At 43.7% G+C, this 27,485-nt stretch overlaps 1 protein-coding gene across 1 annotated transcript in view; it reads left to right on the forward strand.

Annotated features, from left to right (window-relative positions):
- maml3 (mastermind-like transcriptional coactivator 3) overlaps positions 1 to 27,485 on the forward strand; it is a 130,758-nt gene that overhangs the window by 64,791 nt on the left and 38,482 nt on the right. The gene's annotated exons all lie outside the window — the stretch shown is intronic.

A 27,485-nucleotide genomic window follows, 5' to 3' on the forward strand; every position in this document is an offset into this window, starting at 1 on the left:
TTCAACATATTGCCCAAGTTTTCAGTAGCTTGAGTGTAAAATATGGACATACCTTCTGAACACCACGAGGCGATACCTTTGGCTGCAATGTCTGTGGGCAAACGCCCCTTAGCGTGACCCCTGTAAACACTTCCCTGATGACTTTATGAATCACTTATTCATTTCAGCTCATGCTGAATTTAACAACAAGTCAGTTTTGTAAATTTTGGTCATTTCAAGAATCGAAGAGGAGGATTTACCAGGATGCAATCATTGCTCATCATTACATCAAGTTTCAAGATACAGAGATAGCGACAGCAAAAGCACTCAGCTGAAGGACTTAATTACCTAATGGCTGACGTCATGTTGGCTACCTCAGTCTGTTAAAGTGTTTGTGGCTTTGATTATGAAAGCAGTTTTTGTGAAGATGAATAACATGTTAGGGAGAGAGGGAGGTTACAATAGACTGCATAAGAAAGATGTACATAGTCACCCATCGCTTTGGAAAGTCATGTTTTTGAGTACTGAGGCATTTCATGAATGCGGGCAGTTCTGACTGTGACACTCCAGCTCATTTGATAGCGACTGACATATCAGTTATCATATCATGTGCTCACCGGGAAAGCGTTTACTCAAGTGAGTTGTGGAATTTTATTTAATACAGCACAATTTTTTTGGAACCAGACAAATCGCCCCCTGCTGGTCATTAGAAACGTGCTTCTGCATTGGCTACCATACCTGGAAGCTACAGCCATCTTTTGCATACAGTCTGTGTGTCTGGGAAAATTCAACCTATGACCTTCTGCTCATCCTTTGAATAAGAGCTAAATAAACTCCCCGTGCACTGGAGGTTTCCTATAAAATTCATTTGGACTGCATTTTTAAGCAGAATGCCCAAAAAATGCCCCCCAAAAATAGAGGAGCTAAGAGTGTTTGACCAGCTTGGGACGTACTGCAGAACATGGATTGCTGTTTTAAAAAAAGCCTTCCAGAGGTGCAGCCAGGGAAGGTAAAATGGCGGTAGTTGCCCCAGCAACAAGCCAGGGCTGGGAATAGGCATAGGAAAATGGCCTGTCGAGAGTGTATTGATGCCTCTGCAACACTAGCAGCACTGATAGCCTCCCCCAACCTCCTCCCCTCAGACACACAAGCGCGCACACACCACAGCAAGCACCAAAGCTAAACGGCTCCTTAGCTCATATCCCCAATCTGTCACAGCTGACTGATGGCTGAGATTGGACCACTAAGCCAAGCTAGCTGCTGTCATTACCAAAAGCCCACCTCGGGCAGTTTGTTTCCTGAGCCCGGCGATCAGCACAGCCCACTCTGAATGCTCCAGCGGTTCAGCCAGGTGTCAGGTGTCCTTAATAATCCACCGGACGGAGGACGTTTGAGTGTGGGTGGACTCTATCTTAACAAATGTTCACATACTCGAGTGAAACCTCACACTTGTGTGGCTCTGCCGCTCCTCATTATCTCAGGGCTGATGTGCGGTTATCAATAGAAATTGCGTGTGCGAGTGCTTGTTGATGGAGCACTTTACGTCTCTGTCTGTCTCCTTCTGCTCGCCTTGTCCTGATGATATGGCTACAGTCAGTCAGTCACCTCCTCCTCCCCTCTGGTGATCTCTGCGTCTCCTGTCCTGCGCCTCCTCCTTCCTCCCCCTCTCCTCCCTCTTTCTCTGCCAGAGACACTCAGCACCAATAAAGGAGCAGATTTATTAATATGAGGCCTTTGTGGCTGCTGCCTGGAGCGCTGTGTGTTTGTGTGCGTGAGCGGGTCCGTGCACATGTATGTTTGAGTGTGTTGCATAGATTTTTTTGAGGGGGACGGGTGTAAGGGGAGGGTGGAGAGATTTATTTGAGTGAGCAGAGCAGAGTTGGAGACCAGGAAGAGAGAGGGAGAGAAAGAGGAGAAAGGCAAATGCAGAAAGCAAAAGATTTATTATGGAGGGAGGATGGAGCATATTACAAAGAAAGTCAAGGGCCTGGAAAGAGAGAAATAAGTGAGCAATGCCGAGTGGAGTGTCTGAAATGCAAAATATTCACTTATCTGCACGCGTGCAGCCCGACTGCGTTGACTGTAATTAGCAAGTTTTATTTTTAGTGACACGTCTCAAATAAAATCAGCAAAATCAACTATAAAATGTTAAAACATGGGAAAAATATGTCATTTATTCTTTTTTTCACTAGGTGTAGCACTTGAAGGGAAATTTCACAGATTTCAGACACCAAGATCACTTCTTAGGTCATTTATAACGCTGCTCAGCCTGTGAAAGCAACATATAATTGGTCTCTCATGATTTCTCCAAACCTATCAAAGTGCAAAACAAAATCTCAAGAATAGCTTAACTGTAATCAGTGTTACTGAGGTGGGTCGTATTAGATTTAATGCCAATTGGCAATATTGTTGTGCCAGTTAAAAAAAATGTCTAGGAATCTCAGTTTCTTAGTTTTGGACTTTCCAACCATCTGTGCCCAAACTGTAGGCCCAGTGGATAAAAAGCTGCAAAATTCCTTCAGCATGTCATGGTGAGAACTCTTGAAAATAATTACAGCATATGCCAAAAACAACAAATTAATAGTCCTGGAAAAAAGATCGCAGCTTATCCCCCCTACTATGAATCTGAACGGGGTATTAAATGCACATGCTCTTTATGGGAAAGACAGATAATAAGCGGTGTTTATTATAATTATTGCTTTCAGGTGTATTCGGTAGTTTTCCCACTGCAAAGCCAGCATATTGCTGAGTAACCAGTTGCAGTATTAGTAGCAGCTTCATCGCTGCTTATCCTTTATTTGTCCCGCGCAGCTAATGCAGAGATCACGTGATGATTAGCTACTTGTTTCTTTGCACCAATATTAGTATTTACTCTGTGTTAAATGTATATCATCCTGTTCTTGGAGCTCTTTAAAGATGATTGTGTCTGACGTATTCAGATAAACCACAGTGTGTTAAATCTGCTGATGACTGTCAAAGCTTGATAAGGAAGAGGTTAAGGAGAGCTGAAGTGAAACCAAAACATCTGGGTTCTGCTCCAGAAGAAAAGCTCTTTTAAAATCCCACTGACACTCACAGCAAGGCTACAGAGCAGGACCGAAAGGACCGAATACACAGAAGACTTCTGAGTTTAGATCCAGAAAGATGGAAAAAACAAAACAAGTAACCAACACTGAAGTGTCCATGAGTCTCTTAGCATTGATGGCTGAGTCGTAGCTCAGTTTTTAACTGTAATCTGTAACGTTTTTCAAATTATGACGTGAAGTAAAGAGGACGTTTGGCTTAGAATTTGAGGAGAAATCTATAATAAAAGACCATTGAAAGAAATGCTAAATAGGATCTTATGACTTCATCTATCGGCAAACTTATGACCCGAAACGCTTGGGGTAAATCGGGCAGCGTGTGTATCAGCTTGGATGAAGTATGAAGCTTCTTGTGGTCGACTACTCGGTGCTGGAGAAATCGGCTGGTGAAAGCACGGATGGATGATCGGTTAAGAGAAGCTCAAAAAACTGCAAGGCTTGTGGAGTAGGGCCACGGTCCCGTGTTTGTGTCTGTGTAGCTCTATGGCCACGTAGAGAGAGCGTTTTTAACCCGTTCAGAAAATCCCGTGAGTTCTCCAAAAAGGCAACAACACATTTTGCGGCCTGGTGGCCATGACAATAAGCGTAAGTTGAATGCTGATTGGTTGAAAGTTCACTTGCACAGGAAAGGTAGCCACAGCGGAGTTCACCGCAAAGAGGAAGAAGCACCAAAATACACCAAAGATCAAAAAAGCTCAGACAGTGACTCTGCTTCTCATCAATGGACCGTTTTCAGTTTTCTTAGTTTTAGTTCTTTACTAAGACGTTCTTAGCCTCACTGAGAGAGTGTAAACTGAAGGACCAACAGCAGCACAAACAAGAGCAGTCCATGTTACCGGATGATCCACCGTTTTTTTTAAATGCTTCCCCCATGTGAGAGTACCTAGGTACAACAGCATGCAAGGCCTGGGTAGCAACTTTTGTTTGCCTTTTACCATGATGGGACCTTTAGTGAAACTCACCATGAATCAACAGCACAGTGTGAGGAATGGAAATAGTGCATAGGGCAGCTGTGGCTACAATGTAGCTTGCCATTGCCAGTGCGTGAATGTGTGTGTGAATGGGTGAATGACTAAATGTAGTGTAAAGCGCTTTGGGGTCCTTAGGGACTGAGTAAAGCGCTATACAAATGCAGGCCATTTACCATTTACCATAGTAATACCACTATGCACCATTTCCTTTTACATAGTGCTTAAACATTGGAGAATTTTCTTTATGTCATTGCGGTTGTCTGATCATTCCCCCGATGAGCCAATCATCTGCTTTATAAGAGCAACATGGGACACAGACCAGCAGACGTTCAGTTTTTGACACGTGTACTCATCATAGTAAAGAAATGAACATGTGATTTTTTTTAGCATAGCATTAGCTCTGTTCTGTGCGCTAATGGGACGAGTCGAAACCTTGCTTGTTAGCATTCTTGATCGAGTTGTTACCAAAGACCTTATTTTAAGGCTAAGCCACCAATTTTTTTTTTTTTTTTTTAGCTTTTTGTTTAAATGCTCTGACTGGATGCACGTTGTTGGTTATAGTGTTCCCCTGCTTTGCAAATATTGCTTAAGCTTCATTTTCAGATCCTCTCTCAGTTGCTGAATTAGAGGTGCTGGTGGTTGTTGACTTAAATTAGGCCCAGTTAATGAAGTTCTGTTACTTTACAAGAAGAAGTGTGCTCGAGTGTTCAAATACTTTAATTATGTTTAATTAGTAGAAATACTCCTTCTTAATGTCTGTTTGCTGCAGGGGTTGTATTTACTTCTTCTTACTTGAAAAATGGGTAAAATGTGCGTTTGTATTTGTGATGGGAGTCTCTTTTTTTTCGTTTCTAGCCGTTATTCTCTTTGTCTGCGTTGGTGCGGATGCTAGCCTTTAGCTTGGTGTGTGTTTGTGTGTCTGTGTTGGCTCACAGGTGGTGCTTAAGCATCACCGTCTCCCTGCTCCGTCCTCTCTCCCTCTCTCTGTTTCTGTGTGTAGGCTAATCCAGTTAGCAGCTGCTCGGGGAAACTTCAGCCTCGCTCCTCAAAAGCTCGTTAGTCAAGCTTTAATTGTTGCTCCCTCGCTTTGCATATCGCCATGACACTAATTTATGCCCGTTGTCGCGGTTACCGTCGCCACGGTGGCGGATCTCTCAGTGGAAGCAGCAAGTGGGGGGAAGCAAAGGCGTGTGCGTGATGCTTGTGTGGATGTCTGCATGTGGTGGATGACGCGGCTGCCTCAGTGTGTGTGTGTGTGTGTGTGAGAGAGAGAGAGAGAGAGGCGGATGTGGCTTGTTGCACAGAAGTGTGTGCAGCTGTGTGAAGCCAGCAGCTCGTGGGCGGATCTCTGGGGTTATCTGAGTAATGATTGGATGAGAGTGGATTGACAGGCGTTAGCCTCAGAGGAGAGCTTCTACTGATGAATTTGAGCGGGAGGTTTGACCGTGTGTATGTGTGAATGAGTGTAGGAGATCACGGCGTCACACACCAACCGAGGTGCACGAAGGAGCCTGCTGATGGCCCCGTGAGTCACGACAGCAACCCACTCTCAGATGCACACACATGTATGCACGCACTCAGCAGCGTAGACAGGGTTTGAAAAACACCCACAGGCATGCACACTCTGATAAATCCTTTCCTGCTTCTTACTTTCTCCACCCCTCTATTTCCAGAGGTAAAGCCTCTCTGTCTTCTTTTTTCATCCCTTTCTTCATCCTCCTACGGAGGACATCCACAAAGCTGCAAACTTAAAACACAAACACACTTTTTAAGTACACCCAACAAGAGCCCAGAATTTCAGGGACTGGGTCCTAAGTGTAGATTCCAAGGACAATGCACGAAATGCATCTCCACCCTTATTTACAGCTCATGGTTTTGTCCCTTCATGGTTTTGATAATAAGTGATAAGCAGGGAGTTCACTTAAATGAAAGAGAATTTATTCACTGTAACCTAACCAAGAGACAAATATCACCAGTACGTTGATGCAACGTGGAGTGAAATAGAGAGACTGAGCAGTTCACCTGGGATAGCTTTTATAGCCTAGAAGATTCAGGTGAGCTGCGTTATGTGAGGATCCTTCCATGCCAGTCAATTATCAGTCACAGCAGGACAGCACTTTCTTGACACACCCTCATCTGTCTCATCTAGGAAACCTAGAAAACCTGCAGCATTAGTGGAAATGACATTTATATAAAAGTTTTCTAGTCTTATTGACCATTCATTCATACAGTGCTTTCATCTACACACATTCAGCACTTGATCTAACTCACATCCGTGGCTAATTCACAACCACTCGTGGATATCGTTGGACTGGGGAAGAAGCTAGAGTCTTGGTTTTGAACATTAGCATGGAATTGCTTAAACTTTAAATCTTCCTGAAAATTATCAGCAGTTAAAGGTAAGGAGCAGATAAATTAAAATGGACTGATTTATCATTGACTTCATCGGGTGATACGCACATTTAAGCAGGAGAAATTATCCCAGAATCGTCTGAATCCAAACAAACACAATATAGGACAGAAATCGTGCCTGTATGTGTGCTGACTTATGTGTATGGGTAATATTAAATGAGAAAACCTGAAAGTAATTATTTGAAATAATAAGCCTCGGTGGATTATATTCCACCCTATTTTCAACTGTTTTCTGGTACCTAAAAGTGAAATGACATTTTCACTATGCGCCGAAGCAGGAGAGGCAGAAAGCGCTGCAAAAACATTTACCATAATTAAATATCTGAAGCTCCCCAAAACCTCCCACTCAATGTGTCTACACACCCTCCACTGCTCAGTCAAGGCTCAAGCCCATGGACTGTAAATATTATCAGCTGATTTTATGACAGTCAGCTTCTATGTTCAGTCACTCTGAGAGCATTTTTCCTCAAACATGTGTCACAGAAACAAGAACAGCTGTGTCTTTGAAATTAAAATCTGAGCATGAAAAAAAATGTTCTGAATTCAGAAATCAGAGTACTGATGTGCAGTAGGCTGCGCCTCCAGCAGGGGATGTTTGCAGAATCACTTGTGTATTTCAGTGGGTGCCAAAGTGGGTAATGCACCATGATGGGATGCCTCAAGGATGCCCAAAGATTTGTTCCTGTGCATGAAATTTAACGTGAACAAAACAAATAAAAATCCACACGATCATTTTGCAAACATGGTTTTTAATTCTTTGACTATTATAGGTTTTAATAATTAATAATAACAGTATAAAACGATGAATTATACTTTTTATCCTTTTACAACAGTAGGGTTTGTTTCCAGAGAGGAGTTTCTCTGTGTGCTCACACCTGTTGCATAGTGCATAGAGAGTGCTAAAAATAAAAGCACATATATGTCAAAAGGTTATTACCCCCCCCCCCCCCCCCCCCACACACACACACACAAATACATTCATGTCCCAGCTACACTTAAGAAGAAAATTCAAAATGACAATTAAAATGGCAAATAAAAATATCAAAGAAACAAGCACAGAAGTCGTGTATGATCTCCAAAAAATTGAAAATAAAGCGAATATTTTCTGTCAATTTTAATCAAGTAAAATCAGTAAAAACAAGTCATTTTAACTGCCTTTACCTGCAAAAGCTCAGTTTAAGTCATTAATTTTCAGCAATATTTATTTCTCTATATAGGCTCAGTGAGAGTGGATACCTGTGGATACATTTTGCACACATGCCCATTTTCTGTTCTAACCCCCCATTTGAAGTGGACAGCCAATCAGAAGTAATTTAGCTTGAAGTATCAGAAAGGGAGCTAAAACAGCTTTTTTCAGACAGAAAACAAACTGAGCATCAAGTCACGCAATGCCACTCGAGTGGGGTCCATAAACAAATACGGAGCTGGAAATGAGCAAAATTCAGAATGTATCGTATTTTAGTATATATTGTAACTGTTTTTTAAATAATTGTCAGCAAAGCTCAAAAACTAAGAAATGCATTAGGGGATATATCTGTGTTAAAGTTTTTTATTGTCAATCCATATCAAATATCACATATCCATTGGGCTCTGCTGCAAACCTCATGTTGAAACATGGAGGAAAGGACAGCACAACCCCGGACCAAGTAATTTCTCTCCATCTATTCCCAGGAGCAGCAGATATTACCTTCCCTCCGCCCCTCCCTCCTTCTCTCACATACACACATTTTATCTCCTGTTCGCTCTGTAACCCCCCACCCCACCCCCCACCTCCACACACACACACACACACACACACACACACACACACACACACACACACGTTGTCTGAGTCGCCACACACATGCACACCCCTCCATCTCCCTCTCTGTCTCTCAGGCACACGTGTCAGGGCTTGAGTTGAGCTGCTCTCAGATCCTGTAGAGAGAAGATGGGTGGAGGGGTGGAGGTTGTGAAGAGGTGTTTGGGTGAAGCAGAGGGGTGGGTGGGTGGAGACTGTTCTGGTGTGTATTTGCTCTCTCTGTCTCCTCTGAGATGCTTCCTGTTAAGACAAACACCAGACAAACAGCTCTCTCTGTGTTGCCGCTGTCCATTTTCCCCCCTCCTATTTTCTGTCTTTGCTTCCTCTCTCCTGCTGTCACCTCTCCTCTTCCTCCTCCTCCCTCCCTTCGCCTCTCCTTGCTCGCCTCCTTAACCACTCCACCTCTCCTGTGCTTAGAGAGGGCTGTTAGCGCCGAGCTCCACTTCACTACTCCCGATCAATATTGTGTGTGCGTTTGTGTGTCACTGCTTGTGTATATTCCTGATGTATACTGTATGTATGTGGCTTGCTGTGTTTGCGACTTTAATTTAAAATTGTGTGTGTGTGATACAGAGTAAATATGCATGAAAGCGAGTTTATTATGCAAATTCCCGGAGATAAGAGAGGCCACGTGTGTGTGTGTGTGTGTGTGTGTGTGTGTGTGTGTGTGTGTGTGAGGGAGCAGCATCTGTAGCAGCAGGAGAGAAAACGATTCCCAGGGACCTCCCCCCTCCCCAAACACACACCACCACTGCCAAAAGTGTTTGGTTCAGTTTGTCAGCGCCAGAGAAAACACAGTGAGACAGACCATCTCCACCCATTCGACACGCCCTGGGGGTGTGAATACAGGGTTGGAGAGGAAATATCAATACTCACCTCCACCAACAGGCTTTTTAAGGGGATGTCACTCCATGGAGTTCGTATGTGTGTGTGTCTGTAATCAAGCACTCTCTAATATTAACCTCATCTGCAATATTGACCTGCAGGCCTCACCTTGGAGCAAACAGGTCATGACACAATGAGTCCGTGTGCTGTCTGAGTGTGTGTGTGTGTGTGTGTGTGCGTGCGCGCATATGTGGAAGAGCAGTCGCAGCCGAGCATGTGCACATGTGTTCATGGGACGGCGGAGAGTGAGTAGTAGTGATGGTGGGGGTCATTCTTATGCTGTGTCTGTGGGCCAAAGAGAGGGAGATGCAGTCAGAAGGCTGCATACTAAACAGACTGCTGTCACCCTGCCAGGACCTCACACACACACACACACACACACAGAAGTCAATGCATGCTTGGGTGCCCTACCTCTTATGTGCACACGCTCATAAACAGCACACGCACACACACACACTCTCCTCATGCCAGCTCAAACTTTGGCTGTCTTGCTCGGCTGCCGGTTGCCACGGCAACCGTTGCCCACAGCACTTTGCAGCCCAAATCAATGGCAGCTCCGAGACGAGGGTAGGCTCGCTCGCGTGGTGCGTCTGTGCGTTCGCACATGCGACAGTCTGTCTCCGTCCAAATGTTTCTGGCTATAAGCAGGTTGTACTTGTTGTATAGTTTGTGATAAATACGGCATAAGGCTCAGCTGCAGATTGCATTAACAGCGCGCTATCAGTGTTGCACAAACTGGATTTGAGCCCAGAATAAACAGAATGCCTTTTTTTTTTTCCCCAGACATGTTGAGAGAGGTTGGTGGGAAAACTGCTGGCTCTTAGGGGGAGAGAGAGCGGGTCAGCGGTTTAGTTTAGAGCAATAATAATAATGTGTTTGTCCCAACTTGCTAATCACCTTGTTTGTGTGTTGATGGCTCCAAATGTGGCCGCCATGCCAAGTGACACATACAAACCAAGACAAATGTGAGGGGACGACACAGATGTGACCCCGCCCTTGTCCCTAAAATGCACTCCATCCGCCCCATCTGCTCAGTCAGATGCTAACACACACACTCATACACACAAGCACACACACAAACGTTGCCACTTACCATCAACAGCACTGTTTGATGACATGCTCGAGCAGGTATACGCTCTCACGCACACACAACAAAAGCAGACAGTCTTGTAAAGTCATACGGTTCGCCCACGTGTGTCTGTCCCCTCCTTCACGCGCACACATACACACACACACACACACCAGCCCACCCCTCCGCCTCCTCCCACAGGTATCTCGCTCCTCGGTGTGGGCTGACAGAATCGAGAAGGGAAAAGTGAAACAGAAAGGGGAAAGCAGACAGAGGGGGGGTGCAGGACAGGGGGAGGTGCAGTAAGGCTCTTTGAGGATTAGGTTGAGAATTTTGACTCTGTTTTACAGAGGAGGGAGGAGGAGGAGGTAGCGATGGTGGTGGAAGCGGCGGATGGGGGTAGATCGACTCCTCGGAGCAATTTACCTCAAACGGCTCCGACACAGCTAATCCGCTCTTAAAGGAGCCTAATCCAACAGACTTGTACCTGATACTGAGAAGAGAGAGAAAGGAGAGTGGCAGAAGGAAGACAGGAAAACTGAGAGAAAAAGGCGGGAGGCTGTGGGAGAAGCATAAGTACAGAGAGAGAGCTGTGTGTACTGCTTGTATACTCCAGACAAAATCACATTTACTGTCTTCAGATGGACAAAATGGCTAATTTGTAATTAAAAAATAAAACAATGTTGAACTCAATTACTCCTAGAGGGGGTAGTATCTTTCACCTCAGGGGTCTTAAGCCTCTTGATTTAGTTTTACTTCAGTTTTTTGAGGAACTTCCAAGTGTGCCTGCTAATAGAAGTATAACCTGGATTATACTCTGTTGTGTTTCTGTTATTCCTGTTACTTTGAAGTCTACCACTTGGGGCACATGTGTAGTTGGTACATTTATAATGCAAATGCTTCGCGGTTGAGTCCACTCTTCACAAACACAGATACGCAGGCATCCACTCAAACTCTCGCGCTCACCGTCTGATGACGAAAGTACAATCCAGGGTTTACTCTTTCAAACATTAGCATCATTAAAGGTGAGCTAACCAGCAGGTGTGACTCTTGAGATTAAGACTGCCCTTGTTCAGATAGGCAGGATTATTTTTTCAGATGGTCGAGGAAACCAAGCAAAAAACATGAAAATCCAGGAATAAGGATGCACCCATCTGATATTGGTATCGGATATCAGTCTCCAAAATCTGGATCGGCTATCACTCACAATGTGCCAGTCTATGGGGCGATCCGTTCTGTGTGCTAGCAGCAGAGCTGTAGTAGCGTGGATCAAGCTAACAGCATAGCTTCAGCAGTTTTAGAGTTTATTTTAGAGAGTCTGACCAATTCTACCCAATATTATTGGCCAGAATCAGATATTTGCCAATCTATTGGTGTCTGCACTTATAACGGCAGGTTAATACCAAGTTAAAAAGTAAAGAAGAGCTGCAAGGAACATCTGCTAACCATGGTATGATTGTTGATGTTGCACAGTGTGTCCACCAGAGTGAAGTTTGCAGCAAAGGCAAAAACCAGCCGATCTGCGCTGTCGGCCATTGTTGTAAGCTTAGCAATACAGATGCTAGATTTAAGACTGTTTATTCATGTATAGCAATTTTTTTGTCTCAATAGAAGCCCACCTAAGGCTGTTGGTTAACCGGGACGCAGTTCTGTCTGTTTGTCGCTATCAGAAGAAACTGAAATCAAACTACATCAAAATGCAGCACATCTGTCTATTTATGGACAGATGTGATCCAGAACTCGATGTTTTTCTCGCTTTCTTACTCACTCTGTGCTCCTCTGTGAGCTGCAGCACTCTGACTCAGCCTCAGACAAGGTTGGAGACACCTGCTGCTTCTAATTTTCTCTCTTACTGATAATTTTATTCAAAAATGTGGTCGAAACCAAGCTGAAACATCTGGGCTTTGAAATGAAGCCAAAAGTACAAAAACCTGCAGTTCCTCTGATGGCCTCTTGAGGCTGGCTTGAGTCAGTCACCCCAGACTGAACTTTAAGCTTTAAAAAGCACACAATTAAAGTCAGTTTTGGTCTTTCTCTTTTGAATTTCTCCCTGCATAACGACTGCACAGGTTTGAGATCACTCCTGCAAACTTAATAAAGTTCACAGGAGCGATTTCAGAGTTAGAGGTGTTGCAGTTTTGACCGACAAGTAGACAGGGAGCTGTAGCTGAAGGCTGTCAGCTAATTTGAGTCACCTCTCAGCATTGGGAGCATTTTCAGTCCAAATTTCTGACAAATAATTTAGCTTGCTGTGAGGTTAATTGTGATAACAGACCCGTGCTGCAGCTTTGGTAGTAAAATTAAACATTTTATTGCTATGTTATTTAGCACTGATTAGCAGGTGTGTGTGTGTGTGTGTGTGAGTGTGATGAACAGTTTGTGGATGAGTCTTGCTAACCAAGCTTGCAAGCATACACTGGTAACTTCACCACTTTATCCAAATATTCTTTATGGTGGCCATATTGCTAAAACCGAGCTATCAAACAGAGCTAATTAGCTGTAATTGTTTGCACTATTTTGGGCTTTTCAGCTCTCTGTCGAGCTGCAGACAGTGCCATAGTGTCGCTGAAAGGGAGAAAAACGCAGAGTTCTGGATGATAAACAGGTAAAAAAAAAAAAAAGAGTTTAATAGCAAGGAGGAATAGTGAGTCACGTAGTCATAGGACAGTATGACACAGAGAAATGGGCTGCACTGGAAAAAGTAAACTGGATGGGAACTTGGGAAGATAGACTCATGGATTATATGCTTTCACAGGTCAGAGAAGGAATATGGCAGAGTACTGGAAGCTGATTATAGCATGAGATGCTCATACAAGAGAGTGGGGGGAAAAGAGGCGGACACAGTGAGAGTAACCTACATACAGATGTCCAAATTGTTATGAAGTGCGACGGAAGCACAGGCGGAGAGCAGCAGGGACGGAGTAGTGATTGAGGGGGATGGAGACGGAGGAAGCCCTGGTCTCTCATTAGAGCTCTGAGACGGGCTGCGGGCTCAGAAGCACACACACACACAGACTAAACACACATTGATATGTACACTTTTTCTTTCTTTCGAGAGGTTTGTTCCTCGTGTGAGGAGGGAGTATCTGCTTCCAGGGTCAGTTTACGTTTCCTGTACTGGTTTGGTCAATACAATAGTAGTGCGCCCTGGTGCGCGCTGCATGCTGATGCTTACATTACTGCCTGTGCACAGTTACTCCACATATTCATCGTCTTATAGATGCATTTTTACCTCATGTCTTCCCCTCTCTTCTGCTTCTCCTCATCCTCTCCCTCCCAGGTACCGCCTCCCTCCCTGTGCTGTTTTCTCCTATGTCTTCCTCCTTTCCTCTCCATCCCCCAGCTCCTCTCCCTCTGCTGTGTATATCAAAGAAAAATGAAGCCAAATAAACTTGAACCCCAAGAAGGTGATTGATGGTTGCACAAAGCTCCCTCTCTCCATCTCTTTCCTTTCCACCCTGTCTTTATTCCCACACTCCCTGCCGCCTCCTACTCCTCGCTCCCACTGGTGCTGCGGCTCCTTCTCATTCACACACAGTTTGTATAGTTTGATTAATTATTTGGGTCTGCAGGGTACAGCTACGCTCATGTAAGTCATTTTTATATACTGGAGTGTTTACTGCAAGATGCACGATGATTTCAGATGCTACTGATAATAAAAAAATCTTGCTTACTTGGTTAAAGCAGTCATCGGCAATGTTTGCACATAAATAAATGCTCATTTTGAGGCTCTCTGTCACCCACTTACTCAGTCATTAAGGTGGAAATACCCAACATGGATTAACTGAACAGTCAAGAGCGCCACCTACAGCTGTTGCCTGCATAACAAATATGAATTTATTTGAGCTGTACTTGAAATATTCTTTCCGACTCTCTTTATGAAACATTCAGCTTCCACAGGTCTACGGGCTGATTTGTTAAAGTGCAGGATTTTTTTTCTACAGTAACCTGCAGAAAAAAAGTTCTGTTAGCGCGTCACAAGCTTTAAGATCAGAGATACCTGCAGCACCTCAGGGTTTTTTTTGTGAGGAATAAAAAGAGAACTGTAGTGATTGTAGTTCATGTTTTTTTTTTAAAGCTGCGTTATTAATTTGTGACTTGGACTGGAAATATGTGTATTTAAAAAAAAACAAAAAAACATTGATATCAGCCCCAAATTAATTATCAATGTTGTGATAGCTACAGTGGATAGTAACACATCCATGGCGCACCTACAGAGGCTGTGATGCTGCACATTGATTTGTGACGTCCTGCTGTGAAGCCTCAAGCTGTCGGCATCTCGGTGTTTTGATGTGACGAGCGAGGGGTGGATCTGACGGAGAAACCGAGGGATGCTGCACGCAGACTTGTCAGTCACAGAGCGGGCCCACCCTAATCTGTACCGTAATTTACCAAAAGAATAACATGCTGTATTCAGTGAGACTTTAAGCTAATAATTTAGAGCATAAACTCATCACCAAAATGTTCTCTGAGGTCAGAGAGCGAGGGAGCCGGGGGATGCTCTCTTCATCGTCTTCTATACAATCAGACTTCATATTGAAAGAATGAAGGTTTAAGTGCATTGATAGTAGCTTCATTTGTCAGACCCAGAATCTGCATCATTCTTCTTTTATAAACACAGTTTGAGCACCAACACCGGCACACATGTGCAGAACGTAGACCTTAAACTGATATCCATGATCATTATCATAGGTACTGTGGATGGTCCTGGGCACTAATTTACTAGCAAGCAAGAGAATAAAAATTTGACCAGCTGACTGGTCTAAAAGTCAGAAAACACTCTGAGCATACTCTAATGGTGAGATAGAAATTGCATGTAAATTTGGTGTTGTGTTTAAAGTGTAAAACTTTGTGTTGTGTATAATAAACAGTCATGCACATACACAGTGTCAGATTAGTCTTGTGGATCTGGCTAATGTTAGGAGTACCCTTCCTTTCTTTCTTGCAGGCTAGCATCCACACGCCTGTGCAGGATGTGGTTACACATCTTTGTAGTTGTGTGGTTATATGCCAGTTTGCTCTGACACATAAAACTGCCCATTTTCTACATCAAAGTACTGCAGGACTGTGCACACCTTAGCACACCTGTCACCTGCCTCGCTTCGACCTCCTACTTTACACCTTCGCGTCACAGAGAGACAGAGAGAAAGAAGGTTGTTGGACCCCGCTTAGTGGCGGGTGGCATCATAACATCAAACAGGTAACTGCTGTTTGTACATTAATAAAATAAAAAGAATTTATTTAGCCGGCTAGTCTTTCTGGTTCCGACTACCAAGAGCACCAACTTTAAAAGATCTAGTCGCACACATCGCCAACAGGGACCAGATTTAATTTGCAAGTATACAAAAAAATAAAAATTAGTGCTCCTCAGGCACTATTGGATCAGTTAGGGGCTGTATGCTGTGATTGGCTGCTGTCAAATAACTGGCATCTGTCTGGGCATTTGAAACTTAAATGGGCCGGTCATGGGTTTGGACAAGTTTGCTCTTTAATGGTTTTTCTAAATTAGTTTCAAAAACCTCAGAATTGTGACTTTGCACTGATGACTGAGAGCATAAACGGGTTTCAGCAGGTCTCTGTACCAACCCTAAATTGTTAGTAAAAACTAAGAACATGGTCTCACAGGTCGAAGTGACACCATCACAGTGTTCCCTTTGTCCAAGCAACACCTCAGACTTCTACGATATCACGATTACTGCAAAGCAAACGGCAAATTCACACATTTGAAAAGCTGAGAGCTTTTTAAATTAGAGTTTCATCTCTACTTTACTCTACGTTTTGTGCCTGACTCTGAGCTCTGAAGGGATTTGTCTTAAAACGCCAGTGTAATCGCAATGAGTGAGTCACACTGAGTGAAAGAGTCCAAATTGTCTGTATTTAAATGTATAAAATGTGCGATGTGAGGGGAGTATGTATGTTTTTGACCTGTCTTTGTCCACTCAACCGGAGATGGTCAGGAAACAACCAATCACAGCACAGCGTCCCTCGCACCGATCCAATCAAAACCACTGTTTATTTAACCTTTTTTTCCATTTATAAATGTCTTTGACGAGAGATATGTTACAGGTAGACACAACACTTTTCATCTCACTTACTACAAATGAATAAAATTATCATCTTAACTGCTCGGCTTATATTATAAAAGGAAAAAAATATAACAAATGATTGCAAATAATCAATATTTAATTCCAGGCTAATGCGTCAGCATGTTGAAAGTTGCTGTGGTCATCAAGCAGGTCCTCTGTATGTGTGTGCGAGTGTAATGCATCAGTCCACAGGTTTGTGCGTGTGTGTGTGTGACTGTACTGGCCGAGCCCATCTATCAGTCAGCGTGACAGCTGTGGTGGAGGGAGGCAGCGTTATCAGGCATGGCACAGGACACCTATCAGGGGTCCTATTGTCTCATCCGCCATGATAAGTCACACCGAGAGAAAGATGGAAGAGGTCTGTTGTGGGAAACGGACTACTGTTCTGTTTGCGTAACACAAATGTCTAACACACAGACACACACTAATGGTGAAAACAGGAAGGGACACATGTGACACATGAACTATTTTAGGAAAACACCTGATTTAAAGCTTTTTCTTTGAATGGGGTGAAGAAAAAAACAACATTTTTGTGTCAAATAAGTGTTTGCCTGCTCACTGCCTGTTCACGCCGTCCTTGTGAAAGCAGTACTCAAACAAGTGGTGTGCGCACGCGCGAGTTTCATGAGTATGTGTGTATTTGGTGTGCCCCCCCCCCTGTTATTTCTCAATGTTATAACGCTATTTCCCAAGCTTCCTTGCCAGCTTCGTTTCCATCTGCACAAATAAACACACACACACCCTTACCCAGAAAGATGTGCTGTCACAGTCATTCCAGGATACACACCCACATATTATAACTTTAGGGGGTGACACAGAGACGCCGAGAGAGGCAGCCCCAGCGAGCCAGAGATAATTCACTTTAGACAGAGAGTTGTAATTTTGACAGCGTCAGTCTCAAACTCTTCACGTTACTCTCTGCTGTGAAAATCCATTTGCCTGTTGTGGGAGGGCTAAAGGTTTAGGATTTCTGCTCTCCTTTCTACATGTTTAGATTGTTTGTGATTGTTGGATGTATGCGCTCCATTTCAACACGGGCTCGTCCCAGGGCGTCAAATTCTGACGCCCTGTCAGACGACGCAGCACAGGTCCGTTGATGTGGTTGGCAGAACAGACCAGCTGCAGCCATGTTTACCTGGGATGGGTAACAGTCCTCACGTGGTTAGGAATAGTGCACTTTTTTCTGCATTTTGTTTCGCTGCTTGTTTCGGTTGAAGTCAAGTCGCAATCGTGGAAACGCTGAAGTTGGGAAAAGCGCAGTTCCTCTAGATGCCGCTTGAGGCTGGTTAAGAAGCATATCTGTGGATAGTTTCCTCCATTATAAGAATTTTACTGTAAGTGATTTTTTAAAGCTACAAACCCCCAGAAACTGGAGTCCATCAGTATCTGTTAGACTTCAGCTCCACAACTTTGTTTGTGCGTGAATATTTTACCAATTTCTAGATTAATTTTTGACATTTGTGCCTAACTTGTTTCTTTTTGTCTGGTATTTAGCACTAATTAGTAATTTTGTATGTCTGTGTGTTGCACCCATACCAATTGTGAATGCAGATTTCTAACCAATCTTACCAGCATTAGATGAAAACGTCACACTCTAGTCTTTCATACATTAAAAGTAACCTCTGGCCCCAAAAATCCAACATGGCGGTGACCAAAAGGCAAAAGTCCAAAACCCGTTGGTGATGCCATGGTGGCAAAATCCTTCTTTTATACACAGTCTATAATTACGGTCTGGGGAAAAGGGTGGGTTTGTGTTAAAATACTCTCAACTTTAGCGTGCAAATGTCACACCAGCGAGTCCTTTACGGGCATCCGTACGTGCTGAGTTGGGAGTAAAAGCGCTGTTGCCGGCAGCGTCAAACACTGACACCAAATTACACTGTGAGATTCCAGTGGCTTTGACAAAAACAAACACAAAAAAGGCTGTCCTGGAAATGAGAACACAGTGTGTGTTTCTATAGATAGTTTCACCCTTATCAGTAGTTCCCGTTAAGTTTCTCTGGTTTCCTGGTCTCTTGCACACACACCATCCAACTACCACTTACACATGATCAGCCAGCCACTGACGAGCGGACGTGTGAGCAACAATTTAACAAAATTTGGTTTGCGTAGTCTGTGAAACCAGACAAGGAGATGTGTCCAGAATAGTACTAACCTTTCAGTTTATCCAGCACTCATACTTCCAAAAAGTCCCGTGGATGGGGACTGCATCGACGAGCACACAGTTAGTCGCCGATGTAATGAGAACTTTTACAGATTATGCGGCAGGTAACTTTCATTTTATTTTGAAATTTTGGATTTCGGTTAATGTCTTATTTATCAGTCAGCAACACAGATCCAGATATCAGGTCGATATACAGCATCCCTGCTTTAAAGGCCTGGCGTTTATTACTGGGGACTCCATATACAGATACCGTATGCCAATAAGCTGAGTGGTGTTAGTCATTACCTTCTTTGCGCCTTTTCTCAGCTCGTGGCAGAGCAGAAACTGCGTTCAGATGCTTTGTCTTGGTGCAGGCATGCGGTCACATTATTTAGCTCTACCTGCGAGCGTGCCCTGTGCTGTTGCCACGCTAGAGACATTGAGACAGGCAAAGCAAAGAGTCCTCCCCTTTCTCTGTGCATTTTCTGACCTTCCTCCCTCATCTACCGTCATTTTGTTGAAGGTAAGCACTAAAACACATTGTCATTCTCCTGAGCCCTCCCTCCCCTGCCTCTCCTCCCCCCCTCTTCCCTCCATCCTCCCTCCCTCCTCCCTCCATCCTACTATCCTTTATTGTAGTTTTTGCGCAAGAAAGCAGAAAATCTGCTTACCCCACACACGGGGATGTTTGCCAGTCTCACACAAAGTTCAAACTGCTTGGGAAAGCACAGCATTACCTGCACCATCAACAGCAAACGTGTGTGTGTGTACAGTAAACAATACCTGTTCATATTTTTGGTGAGGTTGTGTCTCTGCCTCTGTGTAAATAGGGACAGATTTTTCTTCCTTGAGGGCACGCACCTTCAAATGGGAACAAGGTGATGTTCTATTAGCACTTTTTACTGAAGAGCTGATTTGTTAATTGACAGTTTAGTGCGGTTCATTTCCTTCGGAAACCCTGCGCAGAGCTCGGTGTTACATAAAGTGCTGCTGAGTCATCTTACCTGCTTCTTTATATTCTATAAAGTTGAGACAAGGAACAAGTTGAACAGGCTCTGAGAACCAGCATGAAACACAGAGTCTGTACAGAGTGTATTTTATGAGGCATTATTGATGTGAAGGAAAAAAAGAATCAAACTTTCAAAACTCCTTGGGGTGTATTTTTGTTTATTACACATTCTGCACCACCTATCAGCAGTGAAAAGGCCAAGAGGGATGGAAAGTACAAGAGAGCGGTACCCTGAAAAGAAAAGCCACAATAGGCGAACAGCAGCAGAATTTAACGCCAAGCTTCCTAAAATAATCTCAGTGTGTAGAACAGCAAATTCCTCAGCGGTAGAGATTGTATTCTGTCATTGTTAGCAGTGGGAATCCTGCCTGTCAGCACATCGGCGATGGCGAGAGCACCGGACTGCTCCCGTTTCCCCCCGTGGTCCCAGAATCAGCACCTCGGACAGCAGCGGCGACGCACACGGGCGCGCGCACACACACAATATTATAAACGAGCTGCACAGAAAACCGTGTTGGCGTGGTGCTGCTCGCAAAGAAAAAAAAAACATATTCTCTTATTTAAAAAAAAAAAGGCCGACATGTTTCTGTAATGGCTTAAAATTGGAAAATTAGCTCATTAGTGGCGTTTTGTTTCCATCCATCTCCGTCGAACAACTTTTACCTTACTGAAGTGGCGATAATTAAGTCTGAAACCGCTTCCTGGTCGACTGTATAGTTCTGGTGTGAAAGCAGCTGGCGTGTTAATGCGGCATAATCACGTAGTGGATTCATGCTCAGGTAGCAAAACAGCAATTATGATCACAGTGTACACTGTCCTGTAGGGGATACAAAGTGTTAGAGTGTGTGCGTCTGTGTGAGTGTGTGCGCTGCTAAAGCCATGCTGCAGGGGAAGGGCCGAATGGAAATGCAATAACATACCATGGTGCATGATTGGAAGCGTTAATATCCTGCGGTCTGCCTCACAAACAAGTCAGACGTCATTTATAATTTTTTTTCCAAGATATCGAGTCATGTTTGGCGAGGGCACCGTGTTCCTTTTTAAAAGTAGAGAGTCAGAGCAAAACCAGTGAAAGTTATCATTCCTGTGTCTCCACAATGTGGAAAAATGTTAAAATCACAGGAGAAAAGCTGGAAATGTGTCAAAAGGTGTTTTTCATGGTGATTATTGAAACAGAAGTCCTAAAGCAAAGATGTCCCCAAAATTTGGGCCCTGAACATACCAGCTACCATGGGATGAGTCTGACGTAGGGCTAACACAGAGAGACGGATAACCATCCGCATTCATAGTAGGATCAGCAATTACACCAACTCCAGTACCTTGCATATTTGGACTGTGGGAAGAAGCTGGAGAACCCACGCAGACACTGGGAGAACATGCGAACAGAAAGACTCAGCTCCCCAGTAGATTCAAACCTGCTTCTTGCTGTGTGATGACACTGTGAGATGGCCGGGTGCCATTTAGGAGAAAATCATATGTCATTTTCAGTTTTGTAATTTAAATGATCATTTTATTTACATTTTTGACAACAAACCAATGAAACAAAGCCCCTGGATTTTTATTTGTGATGTAACAAAGTCAAACTTTTGCCACCATTTGTGCTCCCCCATGACTGACGGCACAAAACCAGGGTCAGCTTCAAATCCAGAAAATCTAAATACCTGCATTACATCCTTTAATACTTGTGTGGTTATGTAGGCTAATCCTCAGCAGCACAGTTCACTGTTACAGAGCCTAATTCTGCTCCGCAGTAGCCAACATGCTGTTTGGACCATAATAGACTACGGATCATGCTGACAGTACCAGTCAGAAGACTATTTCTGGGCATTAGAGGTTGTATGTTTCTGTTTAGAGAGCAAGCTGACGCGCGCACACACACACAGAGGCATGCAGAGCCACCATCAGTCTTCAGTAACCATTTGACACCTGGGCTCTCGGCTGACTGCTATATTTTGCGTCACAGAGGGCATTTGGGTCTCTTTTGGCCCGTTTTGGACAGTGTCGCATGACAGAAATATATACATCACACACATACGCACACACACACCTCAGTGCGTGGATCACAATGTCATCCTTGAAGACCTGAAATAGAAATTTTGCAGCAGCACCTGCTGACCAGGTGTCACACGGCTGATAAGCACACACGGTGAAGTCAGCAAAAATATACCAAATGTGATCTCGCTTCATTCGGCTTCACATCTCCGCCATTATTCATGGACCAGAAACCACAATATGATAGAAAATGTGGATGCGGTTCCTTTGTTTCCCAATCTGGGAATCCAGCAGATATCATCTGATGTTCTAGCCTCTGGAGACAGAAGCCATTTTTTCATGGCTTCTAGTGGGAATCCAGGCCAAGAATTCCTGTTCCATCCATCAGTCAGTGGTTAGAAATGCAGATAATTGTTTTCCCCTCTTTTGCTCCTGCTACGCCGGGCATTCATGCCAAAAAGAAAAAAAACCTGCCACTTTAACAAGTATTTATTTCTGCTTTTAGGAATAAATATGAGATTTGGTCAGTAAAATGTTGAAAGCATAGACAGTATGAAAGATGGGCGTAGCTTCCAGATATGAAAAGTAAAGCCAATGCAGAATGGCCAGCAGGGGGCGACTCCTCTGGAGGTTCTAGGTGCATAGAAGTCTATAGAAAAACAGCCCATGGCTCCCTTTACTCGGTGACCTCTAGTTAACACTTTCCAGTTAAATAGCACAGTAAATCAGTTTTGTAAATTTGGGTCATTCTCACAGTGAGAAAGGACGATTATACAAGGTGTGGCCATTGGCTGATGACTTGTCATTAGCCAGGTGAGTTTCTTAGTGAGATCAGCACCTCGCTCAACGCATGCAAAACACCCAAGATGGCGAAATGATGGAAATTCTCAGTTTCAAGCTTCACTAACCAACGCGTGACATCGCTACATTCGTCCTTTATTCTGTCTGTGGTGGAAAGTCCAAAGCAAAACTAAAGCTTATCACATACAAAGGAAAAAACTGTGTTTGTGAGGTGGACTGGGGACTAAAATAGCCATACAGTGCAGAAATGGCCAATGGCGACACAGTAAAGACACAGCAAGAGCGCTTAAGGCAAAAAGTCTCCACGCCGAACCAAAAGCTGCTCAAACATGAATCATAAAGACTGTAAATGGAAACCAGGAAGTTTTCTGTAGCAAAAATCAAAGCTACAGTCTTTTAACCCAAGTATATTCTATCTCATCTCCACGCTGGGAGTGGGCGAGGTAACCACCTGCTTGCTACACAATCCTTACATTTAAAAAAAACGGCTTTAATGGTCGCAGCTCAGACATGTGGAGCTGGTATGATTCAAAAGAAGCCCGACACTGAAATGGTGGGGGAGAGTTCAAACTGGTAACCAAATGAAAAAGTGATGCCATGCGACATCTTTGGCTCGTGTGCAATCTGCAGACCTGCACATCTCCACGTCGTTATTGTGCCGCTGATTGCCGAAGGTAGATGGAAAAAAATAAATCCTCCTGTGTCCGACAGTTATTCCAGAGTCACTGCTCGCCGGACCAGTGGTTCGCTACGAGCACATCTATTTGTTTTCCTACTCCATTTCACCTTGACGTAGACGGCGGGCTCGGGTTTATGACATTGTGCGTGCGTGTATGTGTGTGTGTTTGTCTTTCAAAAGGCGGGCTGGTGTATGTTTCCCTCTTGTGGAAAGCAATCTCCCAGGTTGAGCTCATAAATCAAGGTGGGGGATGGGAGCAAACGCGAACGAGAGCCTTTTCACCGAGCTCATACCTGTCCTTAGTGGGAGTGTGCGCATCTCCTCGGATGCTCTATTTTCTTTGCTCGTCCGTGACACGATCGAACTCTCTCATGGCTTCCTGTTTCGTGCTTGTGGTGGGATTAGACCACAGGGCGCCCCATTGAAAATGAAGAGCGATTTAGGAAACTAATGAGCTGTAATGGACAATGTGCCCTCAGAGCAACCGTAATGCAGTCGCTCATAAGGCTCGCTCCTCCCCGTCCCCTTCCAAAGTGTGAGATGAGAGAAACCTGTGGTGTGTGTACGTGTGAGGGAAAGAGTGAGAGACAAGCTCAGTGAGGTGACCTGCCCGTTTCGTCTCGCATCTCTGTCTTTGTGTGTTACTCTCTGTGTCTCCCAGCTCTCCTCTTGTCCCGTTGACTTTCTGCAACATGCGGTTTGACAATCTGAGGTGAACAGATGCTCTGATGTAAAGCTCAATGGACTAAATTAATAATTTTGTCCTAAAAACTCAAAGGTTTCCTTACAGAGCATCTAAAACAGCAGTATGGGAGTCGACGACATCATTCAGACTGTGTATTTGAGTGGTCGGCATGATGAGACCCCTCGTTGTTCGACTGTTCGCATCCAAATGGACACCGTTTTCTGCTTAACGTCCCTCCAAGCAGAACGTACTAACTTGGCTCAGGGTTTTAACCTTAAGTACCAGTTGAGCTATAAGGGCACCCCATCACTGAGCCCATTATGCTCATTTCCAACTCCATATTTGTATTCCTGGACTCGACCGCGTGGTTCAGAATTCAAAATGATCCTTATTTATCCCGTTTTAGCCGGTTTTAGATCCTCTCCCTTTAAGACAGTTGTCTTCTAACTGGGTGCCCTTTGCAAACTGAAGGTTTGCGGTGCAGACCATGGGATTCAACCTGCAGCAGCAGACCTGTGCAAAAGATTTCTGGAGGGAATAAAATGCACCGTGCCAATATCTGGTTTATTAAATAACGACTTGCAACTGTGAAGCAGTGAAAGACTTTATATCATTAAAGTCCTTCACTAAATTCCTGATAAGAAAATTTTATGTAATCGTTTGGAGACACTAAGATGGCATTGAGTCTTTCTGATACGTGCCATTTAAAAGTTAGGAATATGAACCTTTGTTTCACAGGGTCTTTGCTTCAGTGGTAGGGAGGCAGCACACCTCCTCCAGTACTCCAGAGTACCCACAGAAGTACAAGTACCCCTTATCTTAGAGTGACTGTTGTAGATAATGATCGTTGCCTGTCTAATAATGCATGGCATGCTCGTCATCTTAAGTTACATAAAGCCTTACGTGAGTGCAAATACCATAACATCAGATGGCATGCTTGGCCCATGCTACATTTTAAGCCTGTTTTGTGCATGGTGTGTGTTCTGGAAACACACACACAAATAAAAGGAGTAAAAAGAGTGTGCATACCATACAATTTTAGACATTTTGGATTACATGCTGATATTTTTTTCCAACGCTGCAATGAACAAACAGAGAAAATGTGAATATACACTCAGTATTCATCTTCTACTAAATGCTTCAATAGAGGTTTTCCATTTTCATACTTTTACCTCAGATATTTTTTTTGTCTTTCTCCTTAAACAACAGCTTTGCAGTCATTTATGCCCCACCCGTCTTTATCTGGATGGTTTCTTTCCTTTCTCTCGGTGCCTTTTTTTCTGTCTCCTCTGTCGCATCAGCATCGTATATTTTACAAATCCAGTATTTCACCTTTATAAGTTCAAGCTGCAGATATATTCTAAGCCAATTAGGCTGAAACTCCTTGGACTGCTGCTTCACCATAGTAACATTGATGTTACCTATAAGAGCATCCGGAGGATTCACATTGTTAACATTGACTTCACTCGGGCTACTGTTTGGGATGGTATTTTTGGTTTTAGGTGGTGGATTTTTCTGAGTGAGTTTCCCATCAGTTCATGGGGAGTCATGCATCATTGTTAGCTCGTGGTCCACATTTTGATGCCTTCAGGTTTACATCTGCCCAGGTCAGTCCACCTCTGCAGCTCTTCTGGAAAGTTGCTCTGCACCTGTGCAAAGTTTGAATTGCTCAAATTGTGTAATTATTAAATATGCTAGAGTTAGAGGAATCCTGCATGGATTCTGCTCAAGAACAGCGATGCCATAAGGAACTAGAGCGATGTTCAGTACGCACCACACCAACCCTATGACTTAAAATTCAGGCGAATATAAAACATGAACTTGAGCGGGACTTCAGTGCAACACACACCAGCCACACTGTGAACCAGTGCATCATCTAGCGCACATCAACTAATGGGTGTATCACACATTCACCGTGGCTTAGCTGGGATGTGTCAAACCAAGAGCACGTGTGATAAAGTACTTTTTCCAAAGAGTTGACATGTGTTAACACCCGGAAATAGGGAAGTTGCATCCTGCGGAGCTGATGTACAGATCTGAGAAAACGTTTTAGGGATACCATCAAGGAGGCGTTTGATAGGTCCTCTATTCTTTCTCCGGCATTACAGCAACCTTGAGCATACAGTCATAAGAATAAAGCGTCCTGCAGCAGATGTTACGGCCCCCATGGGTCTCAGCATCCTGTAGTGAATTGGGATCACATAAAGATAAAGAAAAACAATGAGACAAACATGTTCTGCAACCCTGAACTCTTCTAGGCATCACCCAGCAGAGGTGAAGTGAAAACACAAATATCCGATTCACTCGGTTCTGAAAGTAAACAGACTCCCAGCAGAAGGTCCGTGTGATGTCAGATTGAGACGGTGTCTGAATAGATCAGGGAATCGTCAATAGAAGTAACAGCAAGGGGATGGAAGTCATGTGACCTGCCTTCGCCTAAATGGCTTATTTCAGATAATGAGAATGCGTCAGACTTGGAGAAGCGCTGGTTGTGTGTTGCTGTGAAAAAGGAACGTGTCTGGACCTGATCCTTCTGAAATCGTTTGGAAATCCTGCATGAAAACACCCACAGATTACCTGACACTAAATATGAAGTCTTTTTTTCTGTTTGCATCCCATTTAATTGATTTCAATCCTAAATTAAAGTTGTTCATGACATTATTTTAGGAAAAAAATACAAAAATATGAAAACGTTTTGCTCTGTTCTGTAAATGAGATACATGTGGGTGTTTTCATACATACCAGATGTTGGGATTGTGTAATTCTACTAGCTTCACTTTGATTTAAAACTTACCAGTGAAGTAAACACAGCTTTTTTTTTTTTTTTAGCTCTGTGTTATATTCAATGAATGTACCACCCTACACACTTAAAGTGTAACTTCCAGAAAACCACTGTTATTAATGTCACCAGAGGCCACTGGGGATTTACAGACAGTACTTTGTTGCTTGAACTCCAAAAGCAGTGGTTGGGGAAATGTGTTGCATAAAAAGTTGAGTGGTTCTTGGAGGTTACTGGAGATCTCTTAGATCAAGTTATAGACACCAGAAAAAGTCCTTGCAATTACTTTGGTTGCCTCAGTCACCAATAGTTTACATGGAAGACGCCAACTTGTCTGCAAGCATTTGCTAACTACAAACCGGATTCCAAAAAAGTTGGGACACTAAACAAATTGTGAATAAAAACTGAATGCAATGATGTGGAGATGGCAAATGTCAACATTTTATTCAGAATAGAACATAAATCACGGAGCAAAAGTTGAAACTGAGAAAATTTATCATCTGAAGGGAAAAATATGGTGATTCAAAATGTCATGGTGTCAACAAATCCCAAAAAAGTTGGGACAAGGCCATTTTCACCACTGTGTGGCATCTCCCCTTCTTCTTACAACACTCAACAGACGTCTGGGGACCGAGGAGACCAGTTTCTCAAGTTTAGCAATAGGAATGCTCTCCCGTGTCTAATACAGGCCTCTAACTGTTCAATCGTCTTGGGCCTTCTTTGTCGCACCTTCCTCTTTATGATGCGCCAAATGTTCTCTATAGGTGAAAGATCTGGACTGCAGACTGGCCATTTCAGTACCCGGATCCTTCTCCTACGCAGCCATGATGTTGTGATTGATGCAGAATGTGGTCTGGCATTATCTTGTTGAAAAATGCAGGGTCTTCCCTGAAAGAGATGACGTCTGGATGGGAGCATATGTTGTTCTAGAACTTGAATATATTTTTCTGCATTGATGGTGCCTTTCCAGACATGCAAGCTGCCCATGCCACACGCACTCATGCAACCCCATACCATCAGGCTTCTGAACTGAGCGTTGATAACAACTTGGGTTGTCCTTGTCCTCTTTGGTCCGGATGACATGGCGTCCCACATTTCCAAAAAGAACTTC

Source organism: Pelmatolapia mariae, linkage group LG6 (assembly GCF_036321145.2).
Source record: "Pelmatolapia mariae isolate MD_Pm_ZW linkage group LG6, Pm_UMD_F_2, whole genome shotgun sequence".
Taxonomy (NCBI): Eukaryota; Metazoa; Chordata; class Actinopteri; order Cichliformes; family Cichlidae; genus Pelmatolapia; species Pelmatolapia mariae.